Source organism: Panthera tigris, chromosome A3 (genome assembly GCF_018350195.1).
Source record: "Panthera tigris isolate Pti1 chromosome A3, P.tigris_Pti1_mat1.1, whole genome shotgun sequence".
NCBI classification, from domain to species: Eukaryota; Metazoa; Chordata; class Mammalia; order Carnivora; family Felidae; genus Panthera; species Panthera tigris.
The window spans coordinates 69,446,195-69,462,602 of NC_056662.1; the positions used below are offsets into that span (position 1 = coordinate 69,446,195).

General features: G+C 37.5%; 1 protein-coding gene and 1 pseudogene across 19 annotated transcripts in view; both read right to left on the reverse strand.

Moving 5' to 3' along the window:
- The window catches only part of NRXN1 (neurexin 1), a 1,119,427-nt gene that overhangs the window by 932,122 nt on the left and 170,897 nt on the right, over positions 1–16,408 (reverse strand). The gene's annotated exons all lie outside the window — the stretch shown is intronic.
- LOC122237552 lies at positions 12,828–12,968 on the reverse strand (annotated as a pseudogene).

Below are 16,408 nucleotides of genomic sequence, written 5' to 3' on the forward strand. Positions count from 1 at the left end.
AAGTAAAGACTCATATAAATTACTAGAAATATGCTGAGGCGAGATCTTACACCCTAAAAACCACTGTAGTTAAAGAAATAGCATAGGTCAAAAAATAAAAATAAAAATATTCCACTTGCAGTTATGCTACTAAATTCCTCACATTGTATTTACTCTGAAAGCAAGAATTCAAGACAAAATAATAATTCCTGAGAAAAATAAAATTTCATTTATGATTCCCTCATTTTAATCAGGCAACTGGCATTTAGAAAGAATGTGTAATCTATCAAGGTCACAGGTAAGTATGAAATAATTTGGATTGAATGTCAGATCTGACTCCAGAGTTAAGACTCCAAGCCGCTGCCCCTCTGCCATTCTTCTTCCTTATACTAGCATTCCCTGGGAAAGCCATTCCTCAATGAGTCAAGGTTATCACCTTGTGTGCACAACTCCAAAAATGCTAGTTACATGTTTGAAAAGAACTGCCCCCTACTTCTTTGCCTTGGTTTGGCAGGGCAAGTGGTTGGCTTGCTCTTCGCCTACAATGTTAGAGGGGGATATGTTGGAAGGAAAGCTGATGGCTATTGAGCTCTGAAATAAAAGCCTGAAACAAAAAACCCTATGGGATTTCCTGTTAACATTCCAGAAAAGATTCACATATGAGGACTCTAGGACTTTAGATGGCTTATTTTATTTCAAATTTCCCCTTAGGTGTTATGCTGCTCAGACCCAAAAGTAATTAGGAAGAAACACCTAATAGAACAAATCTACCAAGGCTTGTCTTTGCAGGCAGTACAAGCAGCAGCGTCTTCTGTGTCCCCCTGCACACTCTTGGAGGGCAAGAACCTAGCAGTTACTGTAGGGACTGGCCACTTTAGGGAGGGCAGGGCAACTGGTACCTTGGTGCTTGTAGCAAGGGAGGAAAGAAGATTGCTCAAGTTGATCTAAAATTGAGGAACAAACTTGTCTTATCAAAAGTAAGTCCCAACTGGTTTCCCACATGTACTTTGTCTTACCTGTCATCACTCACTTACTGTGATGCTCTTGACAGAAATATCTTCTTTTCTTTCACGTTACTTTGTAAGATTCTTCAAAGAGCAACTGAAATCTTTCTACCTCTGGAAAACTCTGTTGATCTCTCTTTGATTTCCAGCATCTCTGAAATGCTACCGCATATGTGTATCCTAAACTACATAACAAAGAATATAATTTGACACTTGGCCAAGAAAGCCTTAACAATGCCCTCAAAAAAACTTTAGACAGGAAAAAGGCTGTCTAAAAGGAAGGCTCCTCACCCCCTTTTTCCTACAGCATTTACTTTAGAAAAGTTGTTATTGTAAATGATTTCCCTGTCCCTTTGAGATGGAAATCTTCTTCTAGGCACTTCTAGGTTTATAACCCAGGGACACCTTTCTCAAGGATTTGGGGGACATCCCTCTGACATGTAATCATCAGGAAAGATAGGGTCCCAAATTCCAGTCTCTATGGGATGGCAGAAGCCTAATTTTAATAAGCACCAACTAGCAAGCACAGAGGGTCTAATCGCTTTGACCAACCTCCCCCACCAATGTCCTCTAGTACTTTCCCCTAGTTCACCCCAGCTATCAAAAACTCTCCTGCCTTTTGTTTCAGTGGACTGAATTTAACCCCCCTCTCCTCTTGCTCTTGCAAGAGGTGAACTAGGGGAAAGTACTAGTCTTGACTCCTATTAGAAACACCTTGAATAAAGTCTTCTTCACTCATTCAACTTGTCTGTTGAAATTTCTCTTTGACACACTATCCTTCTAATTTAACAGTTATTTCCTATGTGTTAATTTTCCTAAATATAAGATCCTGAGTTAGAATATAAGATCCTGAATTAGAATGTTTAATTAAATAATCTGGGTCTTTCTGGAAAGTTTTTGGTTAAAATATTCCATTTCTTCCTCTACCATTTCCACTTTCCCCAAAACATCACACTATATGTCTGAATTGTAATTTTTGGAAAAATAAATTTTTGGACGTCCCTTTCCCACTGCTTTTAACAAGGATCTAGGAAGCAGTCAGTAAATACCAGCTTCCTTGGTAGTCACAGGCTGGATCTCAGAAAACAGATTACAGATGAACCCATAATTATCACTCATCATAATTGTTTTAACTCTCTTTCCTGCTGTAGTCATGGTGGGCTCAGAATCGTTTTCAACATCACATTCCAGACAACTAGTTCTGCTCAATTTGGTTCCACACACAAACTGAAACCTACTTGCCCTTCTTAGACTAAAAGAAGTCCTTTTAATCTAAAGAATAAATGATTTTAAACTGTTTTTTGACAAGGTTCATCACCGTTGTGCTTAAAGGACCATTTATTATATGGTGAGTGAACTATTTCACATAATTAAAAACTCAGTATCAAAGAATAAACTGTTCTTCCCCCCACACACATTTGAGTTGTGAAACTCACTGGCAGAGGGCATCTAAAATTAAACAGACCAAAAACATGCTCAAAAACAACAGATTTTGTTTTCTTGAGAGAACTTTCCCAGTCAGTATATCTTCCTTGGAAAATAAAGCCTTCAGATTGTGATTACCTGAAATTTTCCACTGTTTTTGTTCTAAAAGTAGTCATTGTTATTTTCGAGGTGATAGAGCTGGGGACGAATGTTCTTTCTAATAGGATCACTCTTTTTTACTACCTTTCTATACCTTAGAGTTTAGAATGTAAAGAAAAGATACAAGGAACCACTTTATCAAGCTAACTTTATGAAACAGGGATAACCAGGAAGACGGTCTTCTAAGATAAAAATATAAGAATTGAAGAACCGAGGGACAGGAATCCATCATACAGCCACTTGGTATCCATTATTTCCTCCCTTAAGGGGATTAGATATTGATTGTTAAAAAGGGAGAGGTGAGATTGGTTTCAAGGTCAATTCCTAGATAAATCAATTGCCAAGATAAAAAAAAAAATGAGATGAGGGGATTAGAGTTTCTTGACACAGGATGAGAAATAAGATTTTCTGGAAATTTGAAACTGAGTATGGTTTATTAACTTAAAATAAAGTGAGATAATTCATGAGCAATGAAAGATCTTCCAGAAGAAACACACAGGCAGATAAAATATAAAGGAGAGACCGACAGGAGACAAGGAGAGAGAACAGGAACAAGGCTGTACAAGGTTCTCATCTGCTTTCTGTCGCCTTTTTCCAGGCCCTTACAAGGACTGTTAAATTCTATGAGATGCAACTGTGTCTTATTAATTCACATTTTTCACTAAAGGTGGCTTAAATTGTTTTCTTTAATTAAAAGGAAAAGGTACACTAAGACATTCCTAACCATGCCTTTGTTTTTATTGTCAGTAACACTAGAAAACACTTCAAAGGATTTAAAGGTCTTTTCAGCAATAAAAAACTAAAGGAGAAATTGCTAAGCTATGTTAGCGATGGTCTGAAAGGCAAGGAACCCAGGTGGAAGGGCAGATGGTTATAGCCAGAAGGGGAGAAAATGGGCCAAGTTCTTGGAACCCATGGGATATAGGATGGAAGGTGAATAAAATGTTGGCTAGGAGAGAGGAATGGCCTCACAGGATCTGACCAGGGAAAAGGAGCTACTGTCCCATACGGTAGCTTTACAACGTGACATTTGAAATGCCTTCTTAAACGGATTCTAGAATATTATCTACAAGAGCAACACCACCATACCCTCCTTTCACCCCCTTCAGACAAAAAAAGACAAGTGGAAGACGACTCTAAACAAGAATGGGGAATGATTCTCTCTTTTCTCTGGCCAATTGAACTTTGAAGAGCCTTTGATATGCTTCTCATTTCATTTTCCTTTGTTGTTACATAAGAATAGGGAAATAAAATATAAATTTTTTTTGTGATTGTGAAATAGAAGTTTGCCTATGTGCTCTGGCCCCAGAAGAAAGCCAGATTTCTGCCACTGCTTTGACTGTCAGAAAGAATTAGGTTCTGGTCCAAGACTTGAACAACTTGACTTCTTTAAATTCTGCTTTTGGTTAAGGAGAAGAATGGCTATATTTGTCTTTCACAGAATCTCAGAGTTGGGAAAAAATAACATAGAGATTATCAAATCCAATACATCATTCATATATGCATACTACTTGTGCCAGTATTTGCTTAATTTTTTTTTATTTAAATAAATTCACTTTTTGCCTTTTCACAGTATTTTAAAACAGTATTAATATTAACAAGAATAAAAATCTGGTAGCATATGTCACAAACAGGAAGTATTACTTTAAGAAACTGTTCATCTGAATACCAACTAAAATCAACTGGCATATATGCTATTCTCTGTCTTAGTGACATATCATCCTTTCCTCTTGCTGTCCACAAGAGTATCATAAAAGAGTTTTTAAATGCTGTGCTAACAAGCAGGTGTCTGTTAATCTCAAAACAGTTCTCCCAGAAAAAGACATCTTATTAGTCTGATTTGGTTTGTTCTCAGTAAGCCCACCTTGATTAGGTATCAGTGTTCACTACTGAAACCAACCCAGAGGCAGAAAGATGCTGAAACACGTGTAAGAGAAGTGGTACTGTGTAGAATAAATGTGTTGTGATTTTTTTCTCTATTGTCTTAGGACTGTCTGTATGTGCTGACTAGCTGCACAAAGGAACTTTAAGACATTCTATATGCTCACATTTCTTCAACCTCTTACTGAACAAAACAATCTCACATTGGGATATCAGTGACGATTTTCAAATGGAAATCTGCATGAAAAGCAGGGCAATAACATGCTCTTAGCTCTGAGAGAAAGAATCCTTCACATCCAGGTTCTCCAATGGCTTGTTCTATGATTACTTTCAGGGGAGCAGGATGCTTACATTTCTCTGTATCACAGTCACAAGTTTCATTTCATCTATGTGTTTTATTCCTGAACTTTCAAAGTAGAGTGTGGCTTATAGGGGAGATGCTACTGAAAATTATATGTGAGATTTCTTTTTTGCAGTAACCTATCTTTATTCATGTCTTAGTTTTGTGCAAGAAAGAGCACCAGAAAAAAAAAAAAAGAAATAGAAGCCCCATCATATATTCATATGATTAGGACTCTGGGCTTAAGGAAGAAATCTCTTTTATACCTATGATAAACTTGGGTGTTTAATTTTCCCTGCAACCAAGCATATCCTTTACTGGATAAATGGCTCAAAGAGGTTCTGTATACAACTTGTTATCCATAAACACAGGCACCCTAATCTGTATTTGTCACTATTATTCTCTTTAATATGTAAGTCAATTATAGCAAGCTTTAAATAGAGCAGCATAATGAGAAAATCTCCTCATAATTGAAGAAAAAGGAGTGCAGAACTTCCTGCCAACACAAACTGTTAATTTTGTAAACACTTTATGTACTTTTTCTAATTTCTATGTTTTATTCAGACTGTAAGTTTGCACAAAATAATGTTTTTAATGAAATTTCCCCCCATTGAGTGCAATTTTCTTACTTTAAATGATGACTACGTTTTGAATGTGAAACGTCTGTAAAATTCTCCTTGGCAAAAGACAAGATTGAAATCACTTCCATTTTCAGGAAATTGTGTGATCAGCATGGCAGATACAGCAATAGATATTTCCCTTCCTTTTAAACTTAGAGACCCAAATGCTTATTATTTGAATAGCTATAAAAACTGTCACTTTAGTTCACAATTCAATATTGTCATTTAATACAGAAGTATATTAGGCTTCAAAAAAGAAGAAAAATGGATGAGCAAGAAAAAACACACGTACACACACACACACACACACACAAGACTTTTTTTTTCCTAGCAGAAGTTAAAATTGCATTTCACTTAACTGACTAAAAATACAGAGCATAACCCCTCTCCTACACTAACACGAAGACCTGTTCTAGTATGCAAGCATATCCAAATGCTAAAATCCACACCACAGTGCAAGAAAAAAAAAAGAACATCCCATGGAAACCTACCATCAGAAGAAGACTGTATTCATCTTGCTGTGCACTGAAGTACAGTACATTCAATGCACTACATTGTGAATAGCAATAGCCTAACTTTAAGCTACATTGTCTTACATATTTTAAACCACACTTCGTTTGAAAGAACAGACTGGTTATTTCCAAGATGTCTCACTGAAAACTTATTATAGTTTGAGGAAAATGAGACTTGGTGCTTGGCAGGATAGCCAATGGCCTTTTGCTTTTCTGACTACTATTCAAATCTTGCTTGGCCCAACTTGACAGTCATTCTTCCTGACAACCTTAACAGGTTTCTGTAAATGGTATGATACCTGCAGTTTTCTTCCACTTGGGATTCCGCTCTACAGCTAATGCAGGCACAAGGGACTTGAAAATATAATATTTTCACAACTATAAAAGTATTTTTCTTTGGCTTTCCAACTACTATGCAATGTGGATGACAGGACGTTTTTTTGTTTTTTGTTTTCTCAGATTTGGCAGCCACCAGGAAACTATTTAAAAGATAGATTACCAGGTTCTCCCTCCAGAGATTGGAATTAAGTGTGTCTGGGGTTTGGGCCAAGAAACCTGTGTTTTGAAAAAGCACCTCAAATTATTCTTATATCGGCTGCCCAGTTCAAGTACCCTTTCTGGACACCTTACAGTAGGGATTAAATTACCAGAAAACCAATAGGGTACAACTGAGAAAAGGAAAACCAATAGGGTACAGAGAAAGGTACCTTTCTACCATTCCATGTTATGTGTACTATTTTAAATATCAGTTCAGCAGAAGAAAGGAAGACAGCGTATTTACTTAAGCTGCATATAGAGTGCTACAGATATATGTTCATAAGAATTGGCCCTTTTAATGTCCCAAATGGTACCTATGGTCCTCTTCTCACTTGCTCTGCATGTGAACTTGATGAGTTCATGCGGTCACTGGGGGGAGAAAAGAGTAACACTATGTACAATGAGCAACAGGACACAAGAGCTCACTTTTCCACCTAATAGGAAGCCACAGTCTCTAAGAATGCATTTTGTTAGGGGCATAATTATGCAGAAGACAGCTGGTTGTTCTCAGTTTTCATTCTGAAGACAGAATGAAAGATAATAAGCTTCAACCATACAGGCTGACACTTACATTGCTGAGAAGTAATTTTTAGAACTACTGGAAAGAACAGTCTGGTGACAAAGTGCTTTTAGATTCAGCTATAGAAGAGGACGTTGAGGAGATTATCACCTTACAAACTAGATAGCTTCTCACCTGGTTAGTACTATTTATGCACACCCCTCCTACCTGAAAAGCAAGAGGAGGACTAAGGAACCTGCTCAGGCTGTTTGCGGCCCTGTAAATTTATGAATAATTCTTTTACAACTTCAGAAAACAGATCTCTCTCTCAACCTGCACATAACTTCTTGTTTTTCTCATTCAGTGTATTCTATCACAGTAACTCTAAGAGGAAAGCTTTTCCATGAGAAGAGGTGAGATAAGGAATAATCTATTCAGAGAAAAAAATAAGATTTATTCTAGGTTTATAACTTTGAGCAAATCTAGTACCAATATATAATCAATGTTTCCCACAAATTTTTTTTTATTTTTATTTTTTTACGTTTATTTATTTTTGAGACAGAGAGAGACAGAGCATGAATGGGGGAGGGGCAGAGAGAGAGGGAGACACAGAACTGGAAGCAGGCTCCAGGCTCTGAGCCATCAGCCTAGAGCCCGACGCGGGGCTCGAACTCACGGTCCGTGAGATCGTGACCTGAGCTGAAGTCGGACGCTCAACCGACTGAGCCACCCAGGCGCCCCCACAAATTTTATATCAAGACAAGTGTGCACAAAGAGAGGTATTTATTTTTAATTTTCTTATCTTAGGCAAGTGTCATAACTTAAAGAATATTTGTGATGCTTATATTATTTACTTTTGTGTTTTCATTCATTTAATTTTTCTTCTGATGGTGTTACCATTCTCTGGTCTTTCAGAGTGGTAATGTACAAGTTATCTTCTGCTTCAATATCACATTCCTGTGTAGGGATCCCTACAGCATGACTAGTTTAGATATTGAAGAGGTTTTGAGTAGTGAATAATTCTCAGAGAACCGACCCACCCCATTCTCACAATAATTGCCACATCCAGTGTACCAGACACAACCGGACACAAATGCCCTGTTATATTGTTATCAAGGGCCAGTCTTCTACAATTACTTTTAGATCAAGTTGGCAAAATCCTTGCACCAGTCTAAATGTTAACACTGAGTTTTACAGTACTGTTTTCTTTTTTTGTTGCATACATATTGAATGAAATGGATAATACTTTATTTGTGTGTTTTGTTGAGAGATGGCTTTGATAAATTCGCTTCAGGGTGAGAGTTGAGCCTGTGTGTGTCTAAGTCAGTTTTAAGAAAGAGAAGGAAAGTGAACTTCATACTGCCAGTATCAATTCAGGAGGGAGGGAGGAACTTGGCTGAGGGGGGAGCACTCAGTGGAGAGGTCAGTGAAAAAACCTTTGGCAGTTGCATGACTGGGAAAATATTTTGGTGAATAGCTATGGCTGGCAGTATTTTATATGGGTCGATTTCGGATGTGAAAAATACCCTTCCTTTCCTGTTCTAAAGGATGATCACTGGTGAATTCTATGTGGCTCACTGACGCTTTTGTGGGAGATTTTGTTTGGAGGGCTTACAGAGAAAAATGAAGAGGCAGTTAACATCTAGGTTTTAGAAGTATATACTCAGAGACTAACCTCTTTGAAAAAGGATACAGGAGGACATCAATTTCTCTGGAGAGTGGTTCATCATTCCCCATTGAGTCTACAATTCTTCAGGGTCTAGGTCAAGGCCTTTTTCTCCAGGAAGCCCTTTCTGATTATCCCCTCCTCAGTAATCTTCCTCCCTTTTGAATTCATACAATTCTTACCACCTGTGGCATTTAATTTAGCATGTAATTCTATTGCCTTTTGGAAAACTTAATACAAATCAATGAAAAATAGAATGGAATGCAGACCAAAGCCTAGCAACCTTATTATTCATTCAACCCAGCACTAGATGATGAGGGTTTATACCACCTGCTGTAACATGATGCAATCTGATGCAAGGATCTTTTTCTGTTATACTTTTACATGTGCTTCTGGGTGCTTTGGTTATAGAGCTAGGTATCAGCATTTTATTGATGGGTAAATGTTTTCTTTTCCTACCACATAAAATGAGTGGGGGAGAGGGGATCAGTGGTGGGGGGAAACTCAGCATGTTTTATCTACATAGAATTTATTTTCAGAATGCATCAAGACAAACTTTGGAGCCAAATGCTTCATTGTTTATGGTTAGATCTCAAAAGGCTGGTTGAAATAAGCTCTACATATTCATCAGCAGGCACTGCCAATAAAGACACAAATAAAGCAAATTAATAATTTTTTAAAACTGTCTTCAGAAAATTTCTATGTGGTTTTGATGAACAAAATTCTAACATAAGAAGCAGCACCATTGTCTCAGTGTTTGGGCACAATCATTCTCAAGGACATCTGTGCTGTCTCCTTTTCAAGCTTGGAAGGCTGCTATTGGAACTAAACCCAGACTCCTTTGTTGGGAAAAAAAAATCTGAATTTTTAGATTTCCATTTAAGTGGAGAAACAGCTTTCTCCACTTAAATACAAGATGCAATTTATTTTACAGTGTTAAATTAATAGCAGTGATTGGCTTGGAAATAAAAAAATGTTTTGAATTAAAACACCACATATCTATCAAAAGGCTACTATAAAAAAAGTTGTTCTTTGCTAAGGCGCACTGTATACTTGCAAATCATTTTATCATAATTCCAGTCATACTATGCAGACTTAACTTTAGCTCAAGCCATTTGACATATAAAAATTCTGAGTTTAAATCAGAAATTAAGATGGTTGAAATTAGGCTTATAAATATGATAGATATTTGCATTAAAAGCTTTCAATATAAAATTGTACCATTTTATCAAGAATAAAACCCATCTGGCAGTCTCAATGCAGCAATGATTTATTTAGTGGCCCAGAAAGTGGCTATCAGTAGATATTCCATTTTTCTCAGATGTAAATATTGAGTGAAGTGTACTTCCTTCTTGATAGGAAGTCCAACTCAGAGATAAACTTTTGATGGACTCATTAATAGCCTGGCCTGTAAATCTTATCTCCACTCAGATCTTAAAGCAAATAGCATTATTCTTTCATTATGCAGAGGCCCTCATCATCCTGTTCTGATGCAGTACTTCAACCTAATGGCCTAAGAATATTAAAACATGAAGAGAAGAAAGGAAATACATTTTTCTTTTTTCCTTTAACACTCACTTCACATGTGCAATTATTGGCTCTGAAGCCTTTGGTCTCTGCATACAGAATTCATCCATGCTGTCTCTTCCAAAAACACACCAGACCCTTCACTCTCCAAACCACCAACGCCTTGGCAGGAGCTGGGGCTAATGTAGAGAAGCTAGATTTGGCAAGAGTGGAAAAGGAGAATTTCTAAGTGTCAGCTGAATGCCACAGAACGCTGCAACATCTTGTTCAGCTCAAGTAAGAATTCTTTCTAGGGGCAATGTGGAATACTGAAAACAAGAAAAAATCAGATGATTTTACAGAAAAACAAAATGATTATTCAGAGAAAAAGAAGAGTTGCAAGAAAAAAGAGGAAGTCTTTAACATTTTTTTTCTTGAGTTGTGAAGGGAAGCGCCTAATAGAAATATACACAGATTGGTTTTTAGGTTCTTTTCTTTCTTTCTTTCTCTTTCTCTCTTTCCTTCCCTCCTTTCCTCCCTCCTTCCTTCCTTCCTTCCTTCCTTCCTTCCTTCCTTCCTTCCTTCCTGTGTGTGTGTGTGTGTGTGTGAGATAAATGAACAATTTAGAGGGGTGCTGTGGGGAAGGTGTGGACAAAATGCTTGTCATTGATAATCAATGCTGGGCAAAAAAAACAAATCATAAGATACACTCAGCTCTCCCTCTGAAGTAACTTGAACCAAGGAGAAACTCTTCAATAATTTCACATTTTTAATATTCAGAATGTTATTTCCTATAGAAAATAAATGTTTATGTTGTATCAGATACTTATTTACCAATTAAAGTTAGAACTAAATATTGATGGATAAATATATATCCCCTTATAAACTGTGGACACTAATACAGCAGTCTTTTCCTCATTGGGATTCAGTTCAGCATGGGAAACTGTCCTTGTATTTTGTTTTTTCTAAAGCCCTTAGTATATCACAGTTTGTGTGTGTGTGTGTGTGTGTGTGTGTGTGTGTTTGTCTTTTTTTTTTTGACAAAAAAAAAAGATGGAAGAAGACCTATGATTAGGATTTTCAAGCAGTCTACAATTATTTAGTGGTTATCAACAACATGAATACCACTGTACTAAGTTGATTTGATGATAAGAGGAAAACAAATAATGTCCCTGACATAACAAGATGTCAACATCAGGAAAAACAAAACCAAACTGCAAGGCAAGTCACTTATCTTTTTGGTTGTCTATTTGTTTGATTTTTGAGAACCCTATACTCACAACAGCAGCCTAATATTTTAATTCTTGTTATGGAAATCAGAGGCCAAATAGGATTTTAGAGAAGTGGAGATCAGAAAGAGACTTTGTGACTTAAGGTGTGGCCTGAAGAGGTCCCCAAAAGGTGGGAGAATATTTTGTAGAAAAGATACTAAAGACCATTTCTGACCAAGAAAGCAGCACATGAAAAGGCTTAGATCTGGGATCTATGTGGGTATCTGGCCACTTGGGCAGGGGACATGAACCTGCCAAGGTGGGGAGGAGTCAGGAAGCACATGCAACAGAGTCAAGGTGAGGGAGCCTAGAAAGCCAGATAGAGGCATTTATATTGGATGCACAAATTATTCTTTCATTTCACCCTCACTGACCATTCCCTGAGTTCCTTCTCTGGGCCACATCTTGCATAAGACCTGGAGCCCCAGAGTGAGACAGACAGGCGTGACCCAGACCACATGGAATAGAGACTAAGACTAAAGGGCCAAACATGGAATTCCATTCAAGTCAAGTGTTTGCAAATTCCACATGGAGAAAGAAGAGGAGGAAAACATTCTTTATCAAGAAGAATCTGATCTTTGATATCCCTCAATCTTATATGTGGTAAGATATTTTATAAAGGGGTTTATAATATAATAACAGCATGGGAGCTTCGATAATATTTTTTCCTCTAAGACACTCAAAGAAAGTATAATAAGCTAACTTCAAGCAGAATAATCAGGTTTTTCAGATGACCTTTCTAAAATGATTATCAAAAAGACTTCTAGTCTTTATAATGTCTAAGATAAATAATTACACCACTGCAGCAATTTCAGGTCTGGGCTGCTTCCTGAACGCTGCCCCAAATAAAGGTCTACAAAACACTTTCCAAATATGCTAATTAGCTGAGTGGGTTTGTGTGTGTTTCAAACTATATTGAGTTTTAGTGCCAATCTGCTTCAGAGTCAGCTGAGGGAATAAAAGCACAGCTTGATTTGAGGTTAGCAGAGTGAAGGACAAGAGCATTTTGTCCCCTTTCACACCCCATAGCTTCACTGTGTATCTGTGCACTACTCTCTAAAGATTAGGCTCTAAGGGGCCACACTTTTTGAGACTTTAACACAAAAGCTTCTGACATCTCTCCTAAAAATATCCGAAAACAATTTGATGTGTTCTTAAAGCTGAAGCATGGAACTACATTTTCCTTCTCCTAGCCCTTCCCAGACTATTATGGTGATTTCCAAATGAATAGCATTGGGCTGATTGCTTATCAGGCTGGATAATGGCCTAATTTATTACAGAAACCCTAGTCAGACAGAAAAAAATGGCAAAATCCCGCTGATTTATATAATCTTTTTGAGACATAGGGTCCATGTGCAATAAAAATCTGCTAGAACATGGTGAGCCTATGAGATGGGAGATTTTTGTCTCATTAGCACCAGCATTTAAAAATAGGGCACCTCCTCAGGTTGAAATGTCAAGCCCGAGACTGCTGTGTGCAGATGGGTGTGCAGGACACCTAAATAAGTCTTAATAGTGTGCAAACATCAGATACTACACTTGATCTTAGCCAAAAGGCCGAGAAGTGATAGTGTGCAAACATCAGGATTAGTGTTTCTGGGGTCTCTGCTGTGCGCAAGTGTCCACCTGTCTTATTCAACTTAAACATAAAAAGCCATTGGTCCTTTGGGGCACAAAAGGTAAGACATACAAAGGACCTCAGAATATTTTCCTTTCACTGAGTATTTGGATCCATGCATTCAATCATTCATTATTAAGAAGTATTTATTAAACCTCCAGGTACTGTGCTAAGTGAACAACATAGCAGTGAACAAAAACAAATGTCTCTGGCCAGGATGAAATTTTAAAAACCTGGGTGGGTCAAATAAAAACATGAACATCAACCTGATTTCAAGCTCCGTGAAGTAGGGGACTGTCATTAATATTTTCATTCTCCAGTAGAGTAGCAGAATGACATAAATAATAGAGACAATATATATGAAGAAAATAGAAGTTTTCACAAAAAGAACATAAAGATTAGTTTTAAAGTAGTAATAATAATTACTATCATTTATCAAAAGTACACTATCTGCCTAGCACTAATTGCTCAAAAAAATCTTTTGAAATGAAATGATAGGTGACCCTCAGGAAAATCTCCTACATAGAATCTGCAGATCCTCTAATACTGCCAAGTAACAATATTCACTTCTCAGGGCAAAATGATGAGATTAACAGACTACCTATTGATCTTACTGAAGGCATGCCAAGACCTCTGGTCCTCTTCCAAATACCCACCTATGTCAAGGGAGGAGAATGTGCAGCATCTGAAAGACCTTTGAAAGTTGGTTTCTGATGAGTGCACTATGTCGAAAACACTGGTTTTCATTTTTTTAAGTTTTTTTTTTTCATGTTTGAGAGAGAGAGAGAGAGAAACAGAGCATGAGCAGGGAGGGGCAGAGAGAGAGGGAGACATAGAATCTGGAACAGGCTCCAGGCTCTGAGCTGTCAGCACAGAGCCCGATGCGGGGCTTGAACTCAAACCGTGAGTTCATGACTTGAGCCAAAGTTGGATGCTTAACCAACTGAACCACCCAAGCACCCCTGGTTTTCAAATTTTTAGTCAGACCAGAAGCACCTGGAGGGACTGTTATAACACAAATTCCAAGGCCATGCCTCTGTACTTTCTGATTCAGCAAGTCCTAGGTGGGGCCAGAAATTTACATTTCTAACAAGTTCACAGGTAGGTTGATCAAGCTGCTTGCTCTACTGACTTGCTTTGTCAACCACCTAATTGGGGAAAGCCTGTCTCTAAGAATGTATGCTTTCTAGTTCTTCTGAAGTGGGGTGGGTGAAGGGAGATGAACATGACGATTAGGGGAACTGGCCCTTTATTCTTCCAGAAAAAAATAAAAGAAAGAAAACTACAGATAAAATATTAAGGCCACTAATTTAATTTTTGAAAGAAAAATAAAAGACGTGGAAAAATTATCCTCCACATCCTATCTCTTGCTTGCACTTACAGAACCTGGCTAAAAGCTGCAGGCAAAGCTGTCTGCAGCTCACCGCCATCCCAGAAGGAGCAACTGTAGGTTAGGACTCAGGGACAGGTGGAACCACAGAAGACAGCTAGGAGCCCCACAAAGAATGTTCAGGTGTTATCTGCCAAAGTGATTATTAGGGGATATAGGGAAAGAAAGCCCTTTGACTGATCTTGGCTTCTCATTATCCTGCAATTTCTATTTCATTTCTAGGGAATAAAAGTATAGTCTTATCTAAAGATGAGAAGGACGGGGCACCTGGGTGGCTCAGTCGGTAAAGCGGCCGACGTCAGCTCAGGTCATGATCTCGCGGTCTGTGAGTTCGAGCCCCGCGTTGGGCTCTGTGCTGACAGCTCAGAGCCTGGAGCCTGTTTCAGATTCTGTGTCTCCCTCTCTCTCTGACCCTCCCCTGTTCATGCTTTGTCTCTGTCTCAAAAATAAATAAATGTTAAAAAATAAATAAAGATGATAAAGACACCCAAATTCTGAAACATCCTAAGATTAGTAGGTTTTTTTAATCATCTCAGTTTTACAAATTAGGAATCTGAAGCTCAGAGACGTTATGCAGCACCACCATGGTCACAAAACAAGGAAGCAAAGAGTCTGGATTCGATCGAGATCTATGTAGCTCCAGAGACCATACATCTATCCATTGTATTATTCTATCACTGCCCACACTATGTAGCCTCAACTTTTTTTAACGTCATAAAACTCTTATCGGGTACATACTATGTGTCAGGTACTGATATTTATGTTAGCTCATTTAAAAAAAAATCCTGAGAAAGAGGTATCATATAATCCCAAGTTTATAGATTTTAAAAACTGAGGATTAAATAACTTGTCAGACTTTGCAGAACCAGTGGCAGAAAAAATGAACTCAGTATCTTTAGCTTTCTTCTTTCCTAATACCAGTCACCCTTCACCATTCCTTCAAATTGGTCTGTCTCTCGCTTCTTATTTCTAATTATGTTTCCATGAAATTAGGTCCTCAGAATCAAATTTAATATGTAAATGAAATATCTAAGAACATAAGATATCTACTGTTGAATACCAATTATTATAGAAAGGTAAGAATTCCACCACATTGAAACTGTGGCTAATGGCTGCATTAGGGATGATTTATATCTATATTAGAGTTTCAGTTAATGCGAAATAAAATGTATCCTTACCTTTTTTTCCACTTTCAAAATGAAATGAACCTGAATAAATTATTATGAATTGTATACTTTCCAATGACAGGGTTTTTTTGCAGTTAAACTGATTGATTAAATGTTATCATCTGATGAAGAAAAAATTTTCTTGAGATAACTGACCAGGCAACGGAGTTAAAATTTTCTAAGAAAACCAAGTCATCCACTCTGACACAAGATGAATTGTTTTAAGCTAAAGGTCATTTTCTTGCAGTATACATGGCTATCATTACTGATGTGTAATGGGGGTTTTCAAGCTATGTATTCTTCCCTAACATCATTTAACAGCATGAGTAATATATTTATAGTTCTCACGTCTCCTTAAGGGCAAATGTAATGCCAGGACAGGTAGGGAAATGAATAACAGTGGTTAACAATGGAATGGTTAGAGTTAAAACAAACAAAACTGGGTCATTACTGGAATATAGGGAACTAGGAGAGAGGGCAATTCACATACTTTAGAAAATTCCAAACAGCTACAAAGGCACTGGCTCTACAAACAAACAAAAAGAGCAAAACAAACAAAACCACAATTCTTTCCTTCCGTAAAGTCCAACAGGATAAAGAAAGATCTCTATGGCACTATTACTAGTAACTGATAATGTAGTGCAAAGTACTGCCTTTTGTATAATACTTTTTTGCAAGCTATTTGTTTGCATCTGTCTTTGGAGGGTAACTGAAAGGAACCACCTTTAAAATGTTTTATTTCAGTCAGAAAATTCATTTATCTAGTTTTCCAAGGAAGTCCACTCTGAGCTCTGAGTTTCAGAAGCATATTCAACTTTACTTCGGCATCTGTTCA